We start from the raw sequence: 14,379 nt of genomic DNA, 5'->3' as shown, positions 1-14,379 counted from the left end.
GACACCGACATTGGTGCTTTCATTGAGAGTTCCTCTATGTCGTCACGATAAGGCTTGATGGCCTGTCTCGTTGTCCAAGACAACATCACTGCCGGGGGAAGCCTGGCTTTAGGCCAAACTCTCCGGCTGGGCGGATTCGTTATGACCTCCCGAACGGCTATTGCGCCGACAATGACTTCTCAGGTCATTAAAAATAGCCTCCACATTGATTCAGAATTTTCCGAACAAATGGATCCAATGGAGCTCTTCTCCCTCAATGAGATCTTGGATCACATCGCCGCCCTGGCTGTCGCTACGGACTATGATCGGATCGGGCTTAAACCTCATCAAAGGGAGATTCACTCCCCACTGGTCACCCATGAGATAGCGGTAGTGGAAGAGCATCATCCTAATTCTCCCTCCACTTTGAGGACAAACTATGTCTGGATTTCCGAGCTCTTCGAGCTGGACACCCGCTTGCGGGAGGACATGACCCCGGTCCGGGAGGACCCGCTCGCGGGCCAAAGAAGTTGGGCAATGCCCCAGAACCTAAGCCGTCAAGCTCGGAAGCTTCTTTGGCCCTGGGTCCCAGATCGGGTCGGGATTCGGACTCAAATCTGCCCACCCACCCATATTTATCGAATCTTTCCCATATCATACAAGAGCCCAAGAAACAGTACATCACTACTGGGCCAGATTCCTCCTTGTGATAAATAGGGTCAAGGACTGTCGCGAGGTAGATGCAATCTCCCTCTTTTGCAAAAATTGCACGGACAAAGGGATTCTCAATCCTATAAGCCGCCGTGACATAGTACACTTTGCTGACTTAGCGGCCATAGTGCAAAAGTACTGCACGATGGAAAGCGTCTGGAAAACCCAAACAAGTTTCTGGGACAGTCCGGCTCTAGCCAAATCCCCTGTCCGAACTAAAAGGGTAAACTCTCGTAAGTCACCCGATTCAAGTACCAAAAAAATAAAGCCCGCCACAAGGCGCGGAACCGTATTGGAAGAATGGCTAAACGGGCCGTGCAAGATTCATAGCACACCGGATACTACGCCAACGCATAGCCTTAGAGCATGTTGGATACTCCGGCAGGTGGCAAAGAGCGGTGAAGATCTCCTCATAAAACATCCCGCCGGAGACAATAATACGGTATTTCCAGTCTTCGAGACTTTCGCCTCAAATAATAGGCGAAAGCGAGCTCAGCGCAGCCTCACAGAAGTTTTCCACGTGGCAACAATAAACCCATGGAACGACACGGCTATAACCTACAATGCCAGTGACGAACCCCAATTCCGGACATTCCGAGCACCAGCCGCTTTGGTCCTTAGCCCAATCATGGATGGCTTCAGGCTTACTAAAGTGCTCATGGACGGCGGAAGCGGACTAAACCTCATCTATGAGGAAACCCTCAACAAGATGAAAATTGACAAGAGCCGCATTGAACGAAGCAGCACTACCTTCAGGGGAATCATCCCTAGTCGAGAGGCACAATGCACGGGAAAAATCACACTGGATGTGGTATTTGGCACGCCGGAGAATTACAAGTCTGAAGAAATTACATTCCAAGTAGCCCCGTTCAGCAGTGGATACCACGCCCTCTTAGGGCGGGACGGATTCACGAGTTTTCAGGCCCAACGGACTACGGGTACATAATGCTCAAAATGCCAGGGCCCAACGGAATCATTACTCTAGCTAGTGATCCGGACGTCGCACTCCGCGCCGAAAATAAAACTGCCGCCCTCGCCCTGGAGGCATTATCAGAAGCCCTCGTGGCCGAAGAGCTGACAAAACTACAAGCAACAGTGGACAGAGACGATGTGATACTCGACAAGCGACCTAAATCCACCTCCTTCAAGCCAGCAGACGAGATAGTCAAATTCCAGGTCCACCCAACGGACCCTTCAAAGACAGCTTCCATAGGGACACAGCCGAACCCCAAAATAGATGCCGCACTGCGAGACTTCCTGCTGAAAATTGGGATATTTTCGCCTGGCATCCTTCAGACATGCCGGGCATCCCACGCAGGCTGGCCGAACACAGCCTCAATATATTGAAAGGATACGAGCCAGTCAAGTAGACTCTTCGACGCTTCTCAGAGCCTAAGCGGCAAGCCATGCGAGAAGAGATAGCCAAGCTAATCGAAGCCGGATTCATCAGAGACATCAAACATCTGGATTGGCTAGCAAACTTGGTAATGGTACCAAAAACGGACAAATCCTGGCGCTTGTGTGTCGATTTCAAAGACCTCAATAAAGTTTGCCCCAAGGATCCCTTCCCCTCCCCCGCATTGATCAGATAATCGATGACACCGCAGGACACGACTCATTGTGTTTCCTCGACGTATACTCCGGATACCATCAAATAAAGAGGGCGGAGTCCGACCAGGCTGCAACAGCCGTCATCACCCCGTACGGCCCCTTCTGTTTCAACAGCATGCCCTTCGGGCTCAAAAACGCCGGCGCAACCTATCAACGCATTATTCAGACATGCATGGAAAAACAAATCAGCAAGACAGTAGAGGCCTACGTAGACGACATGGACATCAAAACATGACACGTCAGAACCTTAATAGACGACCTGAGGCTTACGTTCGATAATCTCCGAACATACAACATCAAGCTCAACCCGGAGAAGTGTGTCTTCGGAGTACCCTCCAGAAAATTGCTCGGCTTCATCATTTCCAATAGAGGAATTGAAGCCAATCCGGCAAAAATCCGAGCTTTGTCATAGTTGGCTATCCTAACAGACCTCAAGCAGATCCAGAAACTAACTAGATGTTTGGCTGCCTTAAGCCGCTTTATCTCCCGCTTAGGAGAAAAGGCACTACCCTTGTATCGCCTTCTTTGACACACCGAACACTTCAAGTGGACGGATGCGGCCATGGCCGGACTGGAAGAAATAAAGGCACTCTTGGCCACTAAGCCAGTCCTGACCGCGCCAAATATTGGCGAACCCATGCTATTATACATAGCCGCAACAAACCAAGTCATGAGCGCAGTGCTCGTTGTCGAACGAGAGGCAGATGGACACAAGTTCCCGCTCCGAAAGCCGGTATATTATGTTTCCACTTTCCTCACTCCATGTAAATCTCGGTACCCGCACTATCAAAAGATAGCGTATGCGGTCTTCATGGCATCCCGGAAACTACGACACTACTTTCAAGAGTGCCCGATCATGGTGGCCTCTGAAGTTCCACTCAATCACATAATAAATAACCGTGACGCAACAGGCCGAATTGCTAAATGGGTTATTGAGCTCCTTCTGTTCGACATAACATACACACCACGACGGGCCATTAAGTCGCAAGTACTGGCTGACTACGTCGCCAAATGGATAGAAGCCAAACCAGTTAAAACGGTCGAATCCGGGCTAGTGATAGACTTCATATCGGAGGTTGTACACCGTTACGGTGCCCCCCACAGTATTATCAACGGCAACGGATCAAATTTTATAGCCGAGGAGGTGAAAGCCTGGTGTAGCAAAATGGGCATTAAGCTTGACTACGCCTCTGTCTATCACCCCCAAACAAACGGTCAGATCGAACATGCAAATGGTCTTATTATGAGCGGCATCAAACCCAGACTAGTGCGGTCCTTGAAGGAATCAGACACGCATTGGGTCGAGGAACTCGACTCCGTACTGTGGGGGCTGCGGACCACGCCGAATCTTACCACCGGATACACAACATTTTTATGGTGTATGGCGCAGAAGCAGTGCCGCCCTGTGATATAATTCATGACTCACCTCGCGTGCGCATGTATGAAGAGAAGGAAGCCGAGCTAGATCGGCAGGACAACTTAGATGCTTTGGAGGAGGAGCGTGATGTTGCTAAAGCCCATTCCGCATTCTATCAGCAATAGGCTCGAAGGTATCAAAGCAGAGAAGTACGGGCCAAAACTTATAATATTGGAGAACTCATTCTACGCCTACCTGAGAAGAAGAAGGACAAGCTCAAACCCAAGTGGGAGGGTCCCTTCATCATTGATAAAGTTCTGACCGCAGGAGCGTACCGTTTGTGCAACGCCTCTGATAACAGACTTGAGCCGAACCCATGGAACGCGGCCAGACTCCGGAGATTCTACGCCTAGCACCGAATCCAGTGTTCGTCTCCTCATCTCCACCTCTTCGATTATGTTCCTTTTCCTCCTTTCTCGCCCCTTTTTCCTTTTTTATACATACATCCTTAAAACTGTACGGATGCCCTCAACACTCCGGCCGCATTATGCGCGCACACTATACCTGGGGGCTTCCTATTCGGAAGCTATATATATATATATATATAATTACTTTAATGGCTCCTTGTCAAGCCACATATGCATTTTTCTTTCCATATGTGCCTTTTCTTCACCATTATATGCACCGATATGACTTAAGTTTTGGTCATGCTGGGTTGCCTGGCTCTTGTATTTATGCCCTATGTTCCCATTAATTCAGCTAGGGCATAAGGGGAGCACCTCTGCGATTGTTACTGCCGGTTGAGCCAGATGTGTACCTCAGACTGGGTGAAGCAAAAAGCTAGCATTCTTAAGGGAATATTCAGTCGGTGAACAAAAGATGTTCTCGTTCCTAACAACGAAAATACCCAGATGTTTTGTTTCCTGCGCTTTTGCTTGCAGTTCGGACATGCACATCGATGCATGCGTACCCAGAGAAAGGAACCCCTAACGGAACTATTCTCTCTAGAAGATGTTTCTTACTATCCATGTAATATAACATAACTAGTTGGGTACTTTTCTGTTCAAGCACTTATGACCCCTACGCTTGGTTTCCATGCATGCCCCGGTTTTTTATTACTGTGTGGGTACTCGGATACACCCCGGACTGTCGGATCCGGGGGCTGAAGCGAAAAGGTCCGCCATGACAAATGATTTTCAATACGGATAGAGAGTACACGAGCCCATTCAAAATTACATAATCATACTGACTGGCTATACTCTTCCTCTATACCATCCAACAGGTTGTCTAGCTTACAATCCTGCTGGGAATACTTCGCAGCTAATGCTACTTGATCATATTCCAAACTAATGGGTATCTCTTGTCCATCTGGCCCAGCCGGTCCGACTTCGGCCATAGGGTTTGGGTCAGCCTTGGCGTATTGCGTCTTCACCATGGCCCACGCTTCTCTCGCACCATGACGGCAGGCTGATATCTTCCATAATCGGAAGCGCCACCGTGCTCCTTTGAGCATCTCTACAAGTTCGCCCATGCCTCCGGGCAGGGAAGCGGACGGCCACAAAGCCTGGGCAATACCCTGCATCACCTGCCGAGCTCGTTCGTGCAATTGTGAAAGCTCTTGCAGCATATCGCCTGTGGAACCGGGCATCTCTTCTTTAGGGCGCTCCGTCATCATACCTGCAGACATAACTCTGTCAATATGCCTCCTCGCCAAACTATGCCATAGTTCATTCAAGCACTTACTATAAATGCCGCGTCGATGCCTTCGGTTCTCCTTCACGGAGTCCACGAGCTGATCCCGAACATCTTTTAATTCGACGCTCAGTTGGAGATTAGCATCTTGCAGCTTATTCTTCGCCTGAATAGACTGCGTCAGCAAACATTCGCCCGCCTTCAGTTGACTTTGAAGATGCAGCTCATTACCTCCCACAGCCTCCGGATTTCCTCCGGGATTATTTGCCGAATATTTCGTCAGATTTATACACCATGCCGAACACACAAACTGGTAGAAGAATCATTACCAGAAGAAATCTTTTTGGATCCCTCTTGTTCGGCTACGTTAGCCTTCATTTGAGCCTTACACTCCTCCAGCTCTTGAGACAACCGGGCGTTCTTCTCTACAAGAATCTATGCATTTAATGATCCTTAAATCAGTTGTGCCAATTGTTTCAAGTCTCAAGGGCTACTACTACACATACTTATTACAATTCTCTTACCCGTATATCCTTCACATACTGGTCCGTTGCTCTGGCAAGTCCATCTTGAGCAGCGCGGATATAGGCATGTCCGGAATTGAAGGCGTTGAACGCCTCTTCAGAAAAAATAGCACCGCGGAGTACGACCCATCGGCGCCGGTGATTCATGGCGCTCGCCACTTCTGAATTTGTGGCGGAAAGCATATCCGTATCCTCTGTAGAAGGACAGTTTGGCACTGTCCCCACATTAGCCTCCGCTTGGGAATCTGGTCCAGGAATCTGGCTGCTGGAGGCATGGCCGGTAGGATCCCCGGACATAGTCTGGCATTTCCTGATAGGATGTAATTAAAGTTGTCACGTCTCTACAAATCGACTAAATAGGGCAAGTTCAATGAGTACCTCTGCGCCTGTGTACCGCTCCTGACTGCCTTCCTTTTAAGCCTACTTTGTCTAGGCGCCTCTTGCTGAGATGCCCCCGCGGGTTCCGCATGGTGTCCCGACCGCTGTTTCTGTAAAAACACGGTGTATGATCATCAGGTACGGCAAAACTAAGGAATCCTTTCGGAAGGTTGAAGCCCCGACATTACTTACATGCGACACGGGAAGCAATCCGGGATAATCCACGATGATGGCCACTAAAGAGTCGCCACTGCTTGCCTGATAAAAAGTCCCATCGACGAATTCCACGGATATGTCTGAATCTTCTGCAAGTCCGGGGTCGAGAGCCTGGCCTGGATCCTCTGGCTGCGGAGAGGGGCTGTTGAACTCTTTCACAGCCTTTCTTAGTTCCTGTTTTGAAACAGCAAGATAAATAATTGTGGTCAAGAAGGTAAGAACGAGTAGAGTCGAATAACAAAAAACAGCTTACCCAGCTTCGGGGGTTGTACATGGAAAATCCATCCCGCAGTTTAATGCGGAGGAACTCCTCTTCTTCTCCCTTGTACAATTCGGATATTATCCTCGCCAAAGATGTGGCGGAGTCTGGACCTTTGCGACTGCAGCAGGAGGCATTGTCTTCTCCATTGAAGTGCCACATGGGTTTTCCCCTATATTGCAGTGGCTGCACTCCCCTTATAATACATATTGACATGACTTCAATGATTATCAATCCTGATTTGTCCAGGGTTTGTATCCAGCTCATCAGATAGAAGACTTCCCTGTTTTCCTCGTCCTGGGGGCTCCGAGGGCGCCAGCTTTGGCCTTTCTTCAGCGGAGTATTGGTGAACTCAGAAAGGCCCGTCCGGACTGGGTCCGGAAAAGGAACGTCATCAACATAAAACCACTCCGAGGGCCAGTCTTCGGACGCCTTCTTTGGAGTACCGGACAGGTATTCAATCTGGGTGATGCGCCATATTTCGGCTCCACCCACTTGATATATAGATCCCTCCTGGTTGCGTGGGGCGAGGCAAAATAACCTCTTCCATAGCTCGAAATGAGCTTCGCAGCCCAAGAACAGCTCGCAGAGGGCAACGTAGCCCGCAATATGCAGTATGGAGGCGGGGGTAAGATTATGCAAGTGGGGACCATAAAACTCCAGGAGCCCGCAGAGGAATGGGTGGATTGGAAACCCGACGCCTCTTAGCAGATACGGGACAAGGCATACCCGCTCGCCCAGAGAAGGGTTGGGAAATCTCTCTGCTTGCTCCCTGCCATTATAGGTGGCTAGTCCAGATCGGACAGGGACCATGTATGCGGGCGGAAGAAACCCTTTGGTCTGCAGCTCTATTAGGCAGCTGTGAGGGATGGAACACTTTTCCCAATCCCCTGGCTTCGAGCTGGGGGAGCGGCAAGCAGGGCTGCGGCAACCGGTCATGATGGGGTGGCCTCTTTTGGGCGCGCTCTGCGGAATGCTTGCTTGGGGGAAGATGGTGTGATTTGGATCTGAAGATCCCCGTATCCTCAAATAGACGGTTCATCTACGGGATTAGGGTGTCAAATGCAAAAATGCCCTGGCCCCTCGCCTTCGATCGACACGTGGAGGTGGCCCTTATTGAAGCACAAAAGCCGAGGAGTATAACCTTACTGGGAGGCTAGACACTATTCACCATGATGGGTGTACCGGATTTGGAGAAGAACCCGCCTTGCAATGCCGAAGACAATCTGCGTGCCGGACTCATCGTCATTGAAGCCTGGTTCGGGGGCTACTGAGGGAGTCCTGGATAAGGGGGTATCTGGATAGCCGGACTATATACTTTGGCCAGACTGATCGACTATGAAGATACAAGATAGAAGACTTCGTCCCGTGTCCGGATGGGAGTCTCCTTGGCGTGGAAGGCAAGCTTGGCGATTCGAATGTAGATCTCCTCCTCTGTAAACCAACCCTGTGTAACCCTAGCCCCCTCCGGTGTCTATATAAACCGGAGGATTTAGTCCGTAGGACATATCAACAATCATACCATAGGCTAGCTTCTAGGGTTTAGCCTCTCTAATCTCGTGGTAGATCAACTCTTGTAATACTCATATCATCAAGATTAATCAAGCAAGAAGTAGAGTATTACCTCCATCGAGAGGGCCCGAACCTGGGTAAACATCATGTCCCCAGCCTCCTGTTACCATTAGCCTTAGACGCACAGTTCGGGACCCCCTACCCGAGATCCGCCGGTTTTGACACCGACAAGTACGACAAAGGTATTAGGGATGCCCAGTCCCAAAATGAAAAATGAATTAACTTTATGTTATCAAATAATAAATTCCTTGGAAAGTGTTGGTATGGAAGGCACCCGTGGATACAGTTAGCCATGGAAAGTGAAAGTATGGTGGAAAAAGGAATAAACTTTATTTTATGTTTGGGAACCTCCTATGATATATCTAGCATGGAAAGTATTGGGAACTACTCGATTGTTTTCGTTGACAGGAAAAGCATGCCCCCCAAAATATTTTATCTCTATCTTTTTGCTTTGAGATTAGGCACCTCTACAAATCCCTACTTCCCTCTGCGAAGAACCTTTATATTTACTTTATGCAATTCTTATTTTACTTGAGTCTCCATCTTATCTTATAAAGCACCAACTAAGGGCACCATGATCGTACATGAGCATTGGGTGTAGCTAATATGCGAGTGTGTTTCATGAATGGATCAATGATTGAGCATAATGGGCTAGGATAACTTGCTTTAGTGTTGATATTTTGAAAGACATGGTAGCTTGTTGATATGCTTGAGTATTAAAGTCTTCATGTCAAAACTAGATTATTGCTTTGAACCATATATAAGTCCAAATGTCCATGCTACAAAGAAAAGAATATGTGATGAACATGTTAGGCAGCATTCCTGTGGCACCCAAGCAAAGAGCAACCGGTTTACTTGCATTGCCAGCCCAGAGATCTAGTCTTCTAGCAACACACAATAACTTGGTACAGAAACAACCGCTTTATTGATGCTAGCGAAACATAGGTTCGATATTACATCATGTAGCGAGGCCAAGCGACACACACGGTGCGGCTGAATAATATGTACATTATTTAATGAACATGAATGGGCCTCGATCACGACAATTATGTGGCAGTGGAACGAAGATGAAGTGGAACTCCATAGTACAGGGTCACAAATGCGGACACGATCTAGACATGGGCAGCACTCCGATCCGGTAAGTCTTTCCTGAAATCTGGCATGACATGCCAGGTCAATACATTGAATGTACTTGCGAGCTCATGACAAGTAAAAGCATAATGACAATCAATAATATGACAATTAAGAAGGTTACATGCAAAACCATCGACATCTACTTATGCAAAGCATCAACATACTACTCATGCAAAGCATCAACATACTACTCATGAAGTGAACATGCTCATGCACCGAGTCCCTCGGACTCACTTACCAAACGGGTTACCTCGTTACCAGTACCACCAAAATGGTGATCACTCCCGGATCACAAAACAATACCAATCTCATCAATACATTAATCACTCCCGGATCACAAACGAAACCAACTCTTTGGCTTCCGCAACAACGACCACCTCATGGTCTCAACAATCTCATCACATAACCAGTGCCACAGTGTATCTTTAGTGTGCAATATTAGCTTATTTATGTTGACCCATTGTGTAACCTACTTACGAGCTGTGTCCGTAACCGAGGATGCGGCTATCGACAGATTAATAAAGACTCTGCAGAGGTTAGTACACTGTACCCACACCACGGAACCCATGGCCTCTCTCTCCCATCTGGGTGGACCAACGACATTTCAATAGAACCCTCCCATTGCCATGCCGCACTCTCATCCAATCTGACCAACTCCCCTCTTGGGCTAAGTCATGGGTGGCCCCGATGTATACCAAAGACATCCAACATCCACCGTCGTGGCAAAACAAATCAACAGTCCCAAATGGGGACAAGGTACCAGAACAACAACAACTGGCACACAAGGTTATGTCTGCTTACCGGGCCAGGGTACTGCACGCCCATAACCTTCCCTCATTGGAGGCACCGACTAAAGGCATGACACCGAACCGAATAAATGCCTTCCCATAAAGGCAAATGTGGTTGCACTGGGAAGTTCGATTCAGTGGCACCATGACCCGATCAACATTATGTTCAAGTTGAGTTTAATATCAGGTTTAACTTGAGATGAAATAACCTCGATTCATAGTATGCCATGATCATGCAACTATCCAACATGCATCGTATCCACATAGCACGAAAACAAACGGATCAACATCTTAGAATCATGCTACTTGCACTACTCACCACTTTTACTCACTAGTTTCAACTTCACTGGTTTTCAAACTCATCATTTTTATTTATGCCATTATCATATTAAAATCAATAACTCCTATATGAAAATAATACCGATCATATCCAACCCATAACCTTATCATCACCATACTAGCAAACATACTTCTACTGCCTCATACTAGTCCATGCATTCAAACACTATTGTAAACTAAGCAATTCAAGCATGAAAAGTAAATTGGCATAAGCAATATTTATATAAATGATTAAATTCATGAAATAACACATATTCAAGTTGAAAAATCATAAATATTAAAACAACACCATGAAAATGCTTGTGGTGGCTTGCCTTAGCATAGAGGAGGGTCACACTCCTCCTGGTTTCCTTCAAGGTAAGTTTCCTCCTCTGAAAACAATTAAAACCACAAAAAGAAAATGTCAAGAACACTTCTGAAAATCACCAGAAATTCTAGACAGCAGAGAAAAATCTCAACTTTTGTGTGCTGCTAGAGAATTCCAAGACAAACACAATGCAAAAAGAATCAATTCATTTGGACTTATGGTTTAAAAGTTGTGGCTAGTCAAAGTTCTGGTCAATATTTGAATTAAAATCAAATAAAAATAAAAACAGAGGGGGGTGACGTTGAAGGTGCATTTCAGCAGGGCGCCACCACTTATACCGCTTCAGGCGCGACTGTGAGGTTGATAGTGCCCCCCACTGTCAGGTTTAAATAGAGGGAGGGAGAAACAGAGGAGAGGCAGTGATGCGTCGGTGTTTCTCTGGCGAGGAGAGGTCGGCCGTCGTCGTGGATGGAGGGGATGGATGCGCAAGACCTCAAGGAGCCTGTACGTACCCGAAACGTGGCTAGGGATGGACGGATGGGCTTGCAATCTTCTTCTCCAGCGGTGGCTGCGACCGGGGTTCGTTGGAGAGGAAGAAGACGGTGCAAGGAGGCGACTCCAGGGGCTCCAACTGCACCAGCGCGCACCAGAGGATCACCAGGGACACGCCGAAGAAGCTGGTTGAGCTCGAGAGGCTCTAGAGGGGTGGGGAGCAGCAGAGGGGATCACCGGCGAACTCGGATTGGGAACGGCGGCCAGAGGCCTGCCCGGCCGGGCTGCAGCTATCTACGGGGTCGTGGCAAGTGTGTAAGTGAGAGGCGATGCTCGGAGAGGCTAGGGAGGGGTCCTATTTATAGGCGAGGGAGGAGGGGGCTCGGGTTTAAATAGGGGGAGAAGCATCAGCGAGAGGGGGAGAAGCATCCATGGCTCACGCGGCTACTGTGGGCGAGCGAGGACGAGCACAAGAGGTGGGTGGCGATGACAACAGGGGCACGGGCGCACTGTACGCTTGGCCGCATCATGCCCGTGCTCGCTGCGGCAAGCTCCAGCATCGGCAAGTGCCAGGGCGGAGTTAAGTGAATCAAGACGATGATTGTGGCGAGGTTTGGCAAGGTGCGGTGAGCTGGGAAGCGAGCACGCGCGAAACAAGAGTGTCGGCAGCATCCAGAGCGCATCGACAAGCAGGTTGGCACGATGCACACGCGTGTTCACCGCATGAACTCTGGCATAGAGCCACGCCGTGCACTGAATTCATGTCTAGCGTGTAGTCCTTGATGGTTTGGGTTGCTCCAAGTGTTTGAGTTGATCACAGGTGAGCCATGTGTGAGTGTATCAACTTGGCAAGTTTCTGGACAGAAAATTGTGAGTTTAACTAAGAGAGATCTAGAAGGGTTTTAGGGCTGATCTTTGGGGGTTAAGGGTTTCTTAGGAGGGTAATGAAGCCCTAAAATTTTCAGCTAAACTAGATCAAGGAAAAATACACTTCCCTTGTAAAGTGCATTTTCTGGCTAGAACAAAAAAAATTCTATAGCAAAAATATTCTAAATAACTATGAAGTATTTTTGCACAGGGAGCTGTGGCAAGGTCCAAAGAATATTCAGGAATTTTCTCAGAATTTTATGGCCAGAAATATGAGGGTTGCTTTGGAGCATATGTTGCTGAAGTGATAATCACATAGAGAAATGAATATTTTTCATTTATGAAAAATATTCCTAGGGACATTTTGAGAAAAACCAGAGAGGAAATGATGAGTGTGAGAGAGAGGTGGGTCACCTGGGTGAAAATCAAGGACATGCCCAAGTATTTAAGTCCAACTGAGTTGATTCAAAACTCCAAATGCAAATCAAATGGCAAAGAATACAGGGTAAATAAGGAGGGCAAAAGCACGGTGTCACAATTCCACATCAAAAATTTTGTTTTTATCATTTACCTACTCGAGGACGACCAGGAATTAAGCTTGGGGATGCTGATACGTCACCAATGTATCTATAATAATTTATTGTTCCATGTTTTTATATTATCATTCGTGGATGTTTTACAATCATTTTATAGCAACTTTATATCATTTTTGGGACTAACCTATTGACATAGTGCCAAGTGCGAGTTGTTGTTTTCTTCTTGTTTTTTAAGTCGCAGGAAACAATAGCAAATAGAGTCCAAACACAGCGAAACTTTTTGTAGTATTTTTTGGACGAGAAGACATCCAGTGTGCCAAAGAAGTACCGAAGAGGGGGCCTGAGGTGAGCACAAGACACCAGGGCATGCCTGGAGGCCCAGGCGCGCCCTGATGGATTTTGCTCACCTCGGTGGCCTCCTGGACCGCCTCTTTGCTCTATAAATACCACAATATTCTAGAAACCCTTGGGGAGTTGACGAAAATCAAGTCCAGCCGCTGCAAGTTCCAGAACCACCAGATCCAATCTAAACACCATCGCAGAGGGGTTCATCATCCTCATTGGTGCCTCTTCGATGATGCGTGAGTAGTTCATTGTAGACCTTCAGGTCCGTAGTTAGTAGCTAGATGGCTTCCTCTCTCTCTTTTGATTCTCAATACAATGGTCGTTTGGAGATCTATTTGATGTAACGCTTTTTGCGGTGTGTTTTTTGGGATCCGATGAACTTTGAGTTCATGATCGGATCTATGTTTTTATCCATGAAAGTTATTTGAGTCTTTGATCCCTTACATGCATGATTACTTATAGCCTCGTATTTCTTCTTTGAATCTTTGATTTATATAGGCCAACTAGATCGATTTTTCTTGCCATGGGAAGAGTTGCTTTGTGATGGGTTCGATCTTACGGTGCTTGATCCTAGTGATAGAAGGGGCACCGACATGTATGTATCGTTGCCATTAAGGATAACAAGATGGGGTCTATTTCTACATAAATAGATCTTGTCTACATCATGTCATCATTCTTATTGCACTTCTTTGTTTCTCCATGAACTTAGTACACTAGATGCATGCTGGATAGCGGTTAATGTGTGGAGTAATAGTCACTACAAAAAAACACATCTATGACATTTTGGGCCGAACGAAATTTTTCCGGTCATACTTATGACACTTCTATGACGATAATTGTGACAAAACCCGGTATCATCATAGATGTGGTGGGCTCCTAGTTCTATGACAAAAAATCATGACAGAAAATGGGCTTTTCGTCCTGGGCGGGCCGGAGACGCAGCTGCATGGCATTCTTTGGGCCCTCCATGACGGAAAAACCATGGTAGAAGCGAGGGAGAGGAAAATGTCGGGGTGTTCCCGGTTACGGTGGGTGGTCGGGGCTGAGTGATGCACAGAGGTTTGCGTGTTTCTCTCGAACACGCACGCGCGTGGGTGCAAGGCGTTGGGCTGTAACTGAACCTGAGCGAGGCGTTCGCCAACTGAACCCGAGCGATTGCACTGCAGGCTACGCATTACTAAACCCGAGCGATCGATCAATGGCTGTTAACTAAACCCGATCGAGCGATTCCTTCACTACTGCTGCTAACTGAAGCCGATCGATTCTGCCTCC

This window comes from Triticum dicoccoides, chromosome 7B (assembly GCF_002162155.2).
Source record: "Triticum dicoccoides isolate Atlit2015 ecotype Zavitan chromosome 7B, WEW_v2.0, whole genome shotgun sequence".
Lineage (NCBI taxonomy): Eukaryota > Viridiplantae > Streptophyta > Magnoliopsida > Poales > Poaceae > Triticum > Triticum dicoccoides.
Note: the sequence above shows the minus strand (reverse complement) of the source record.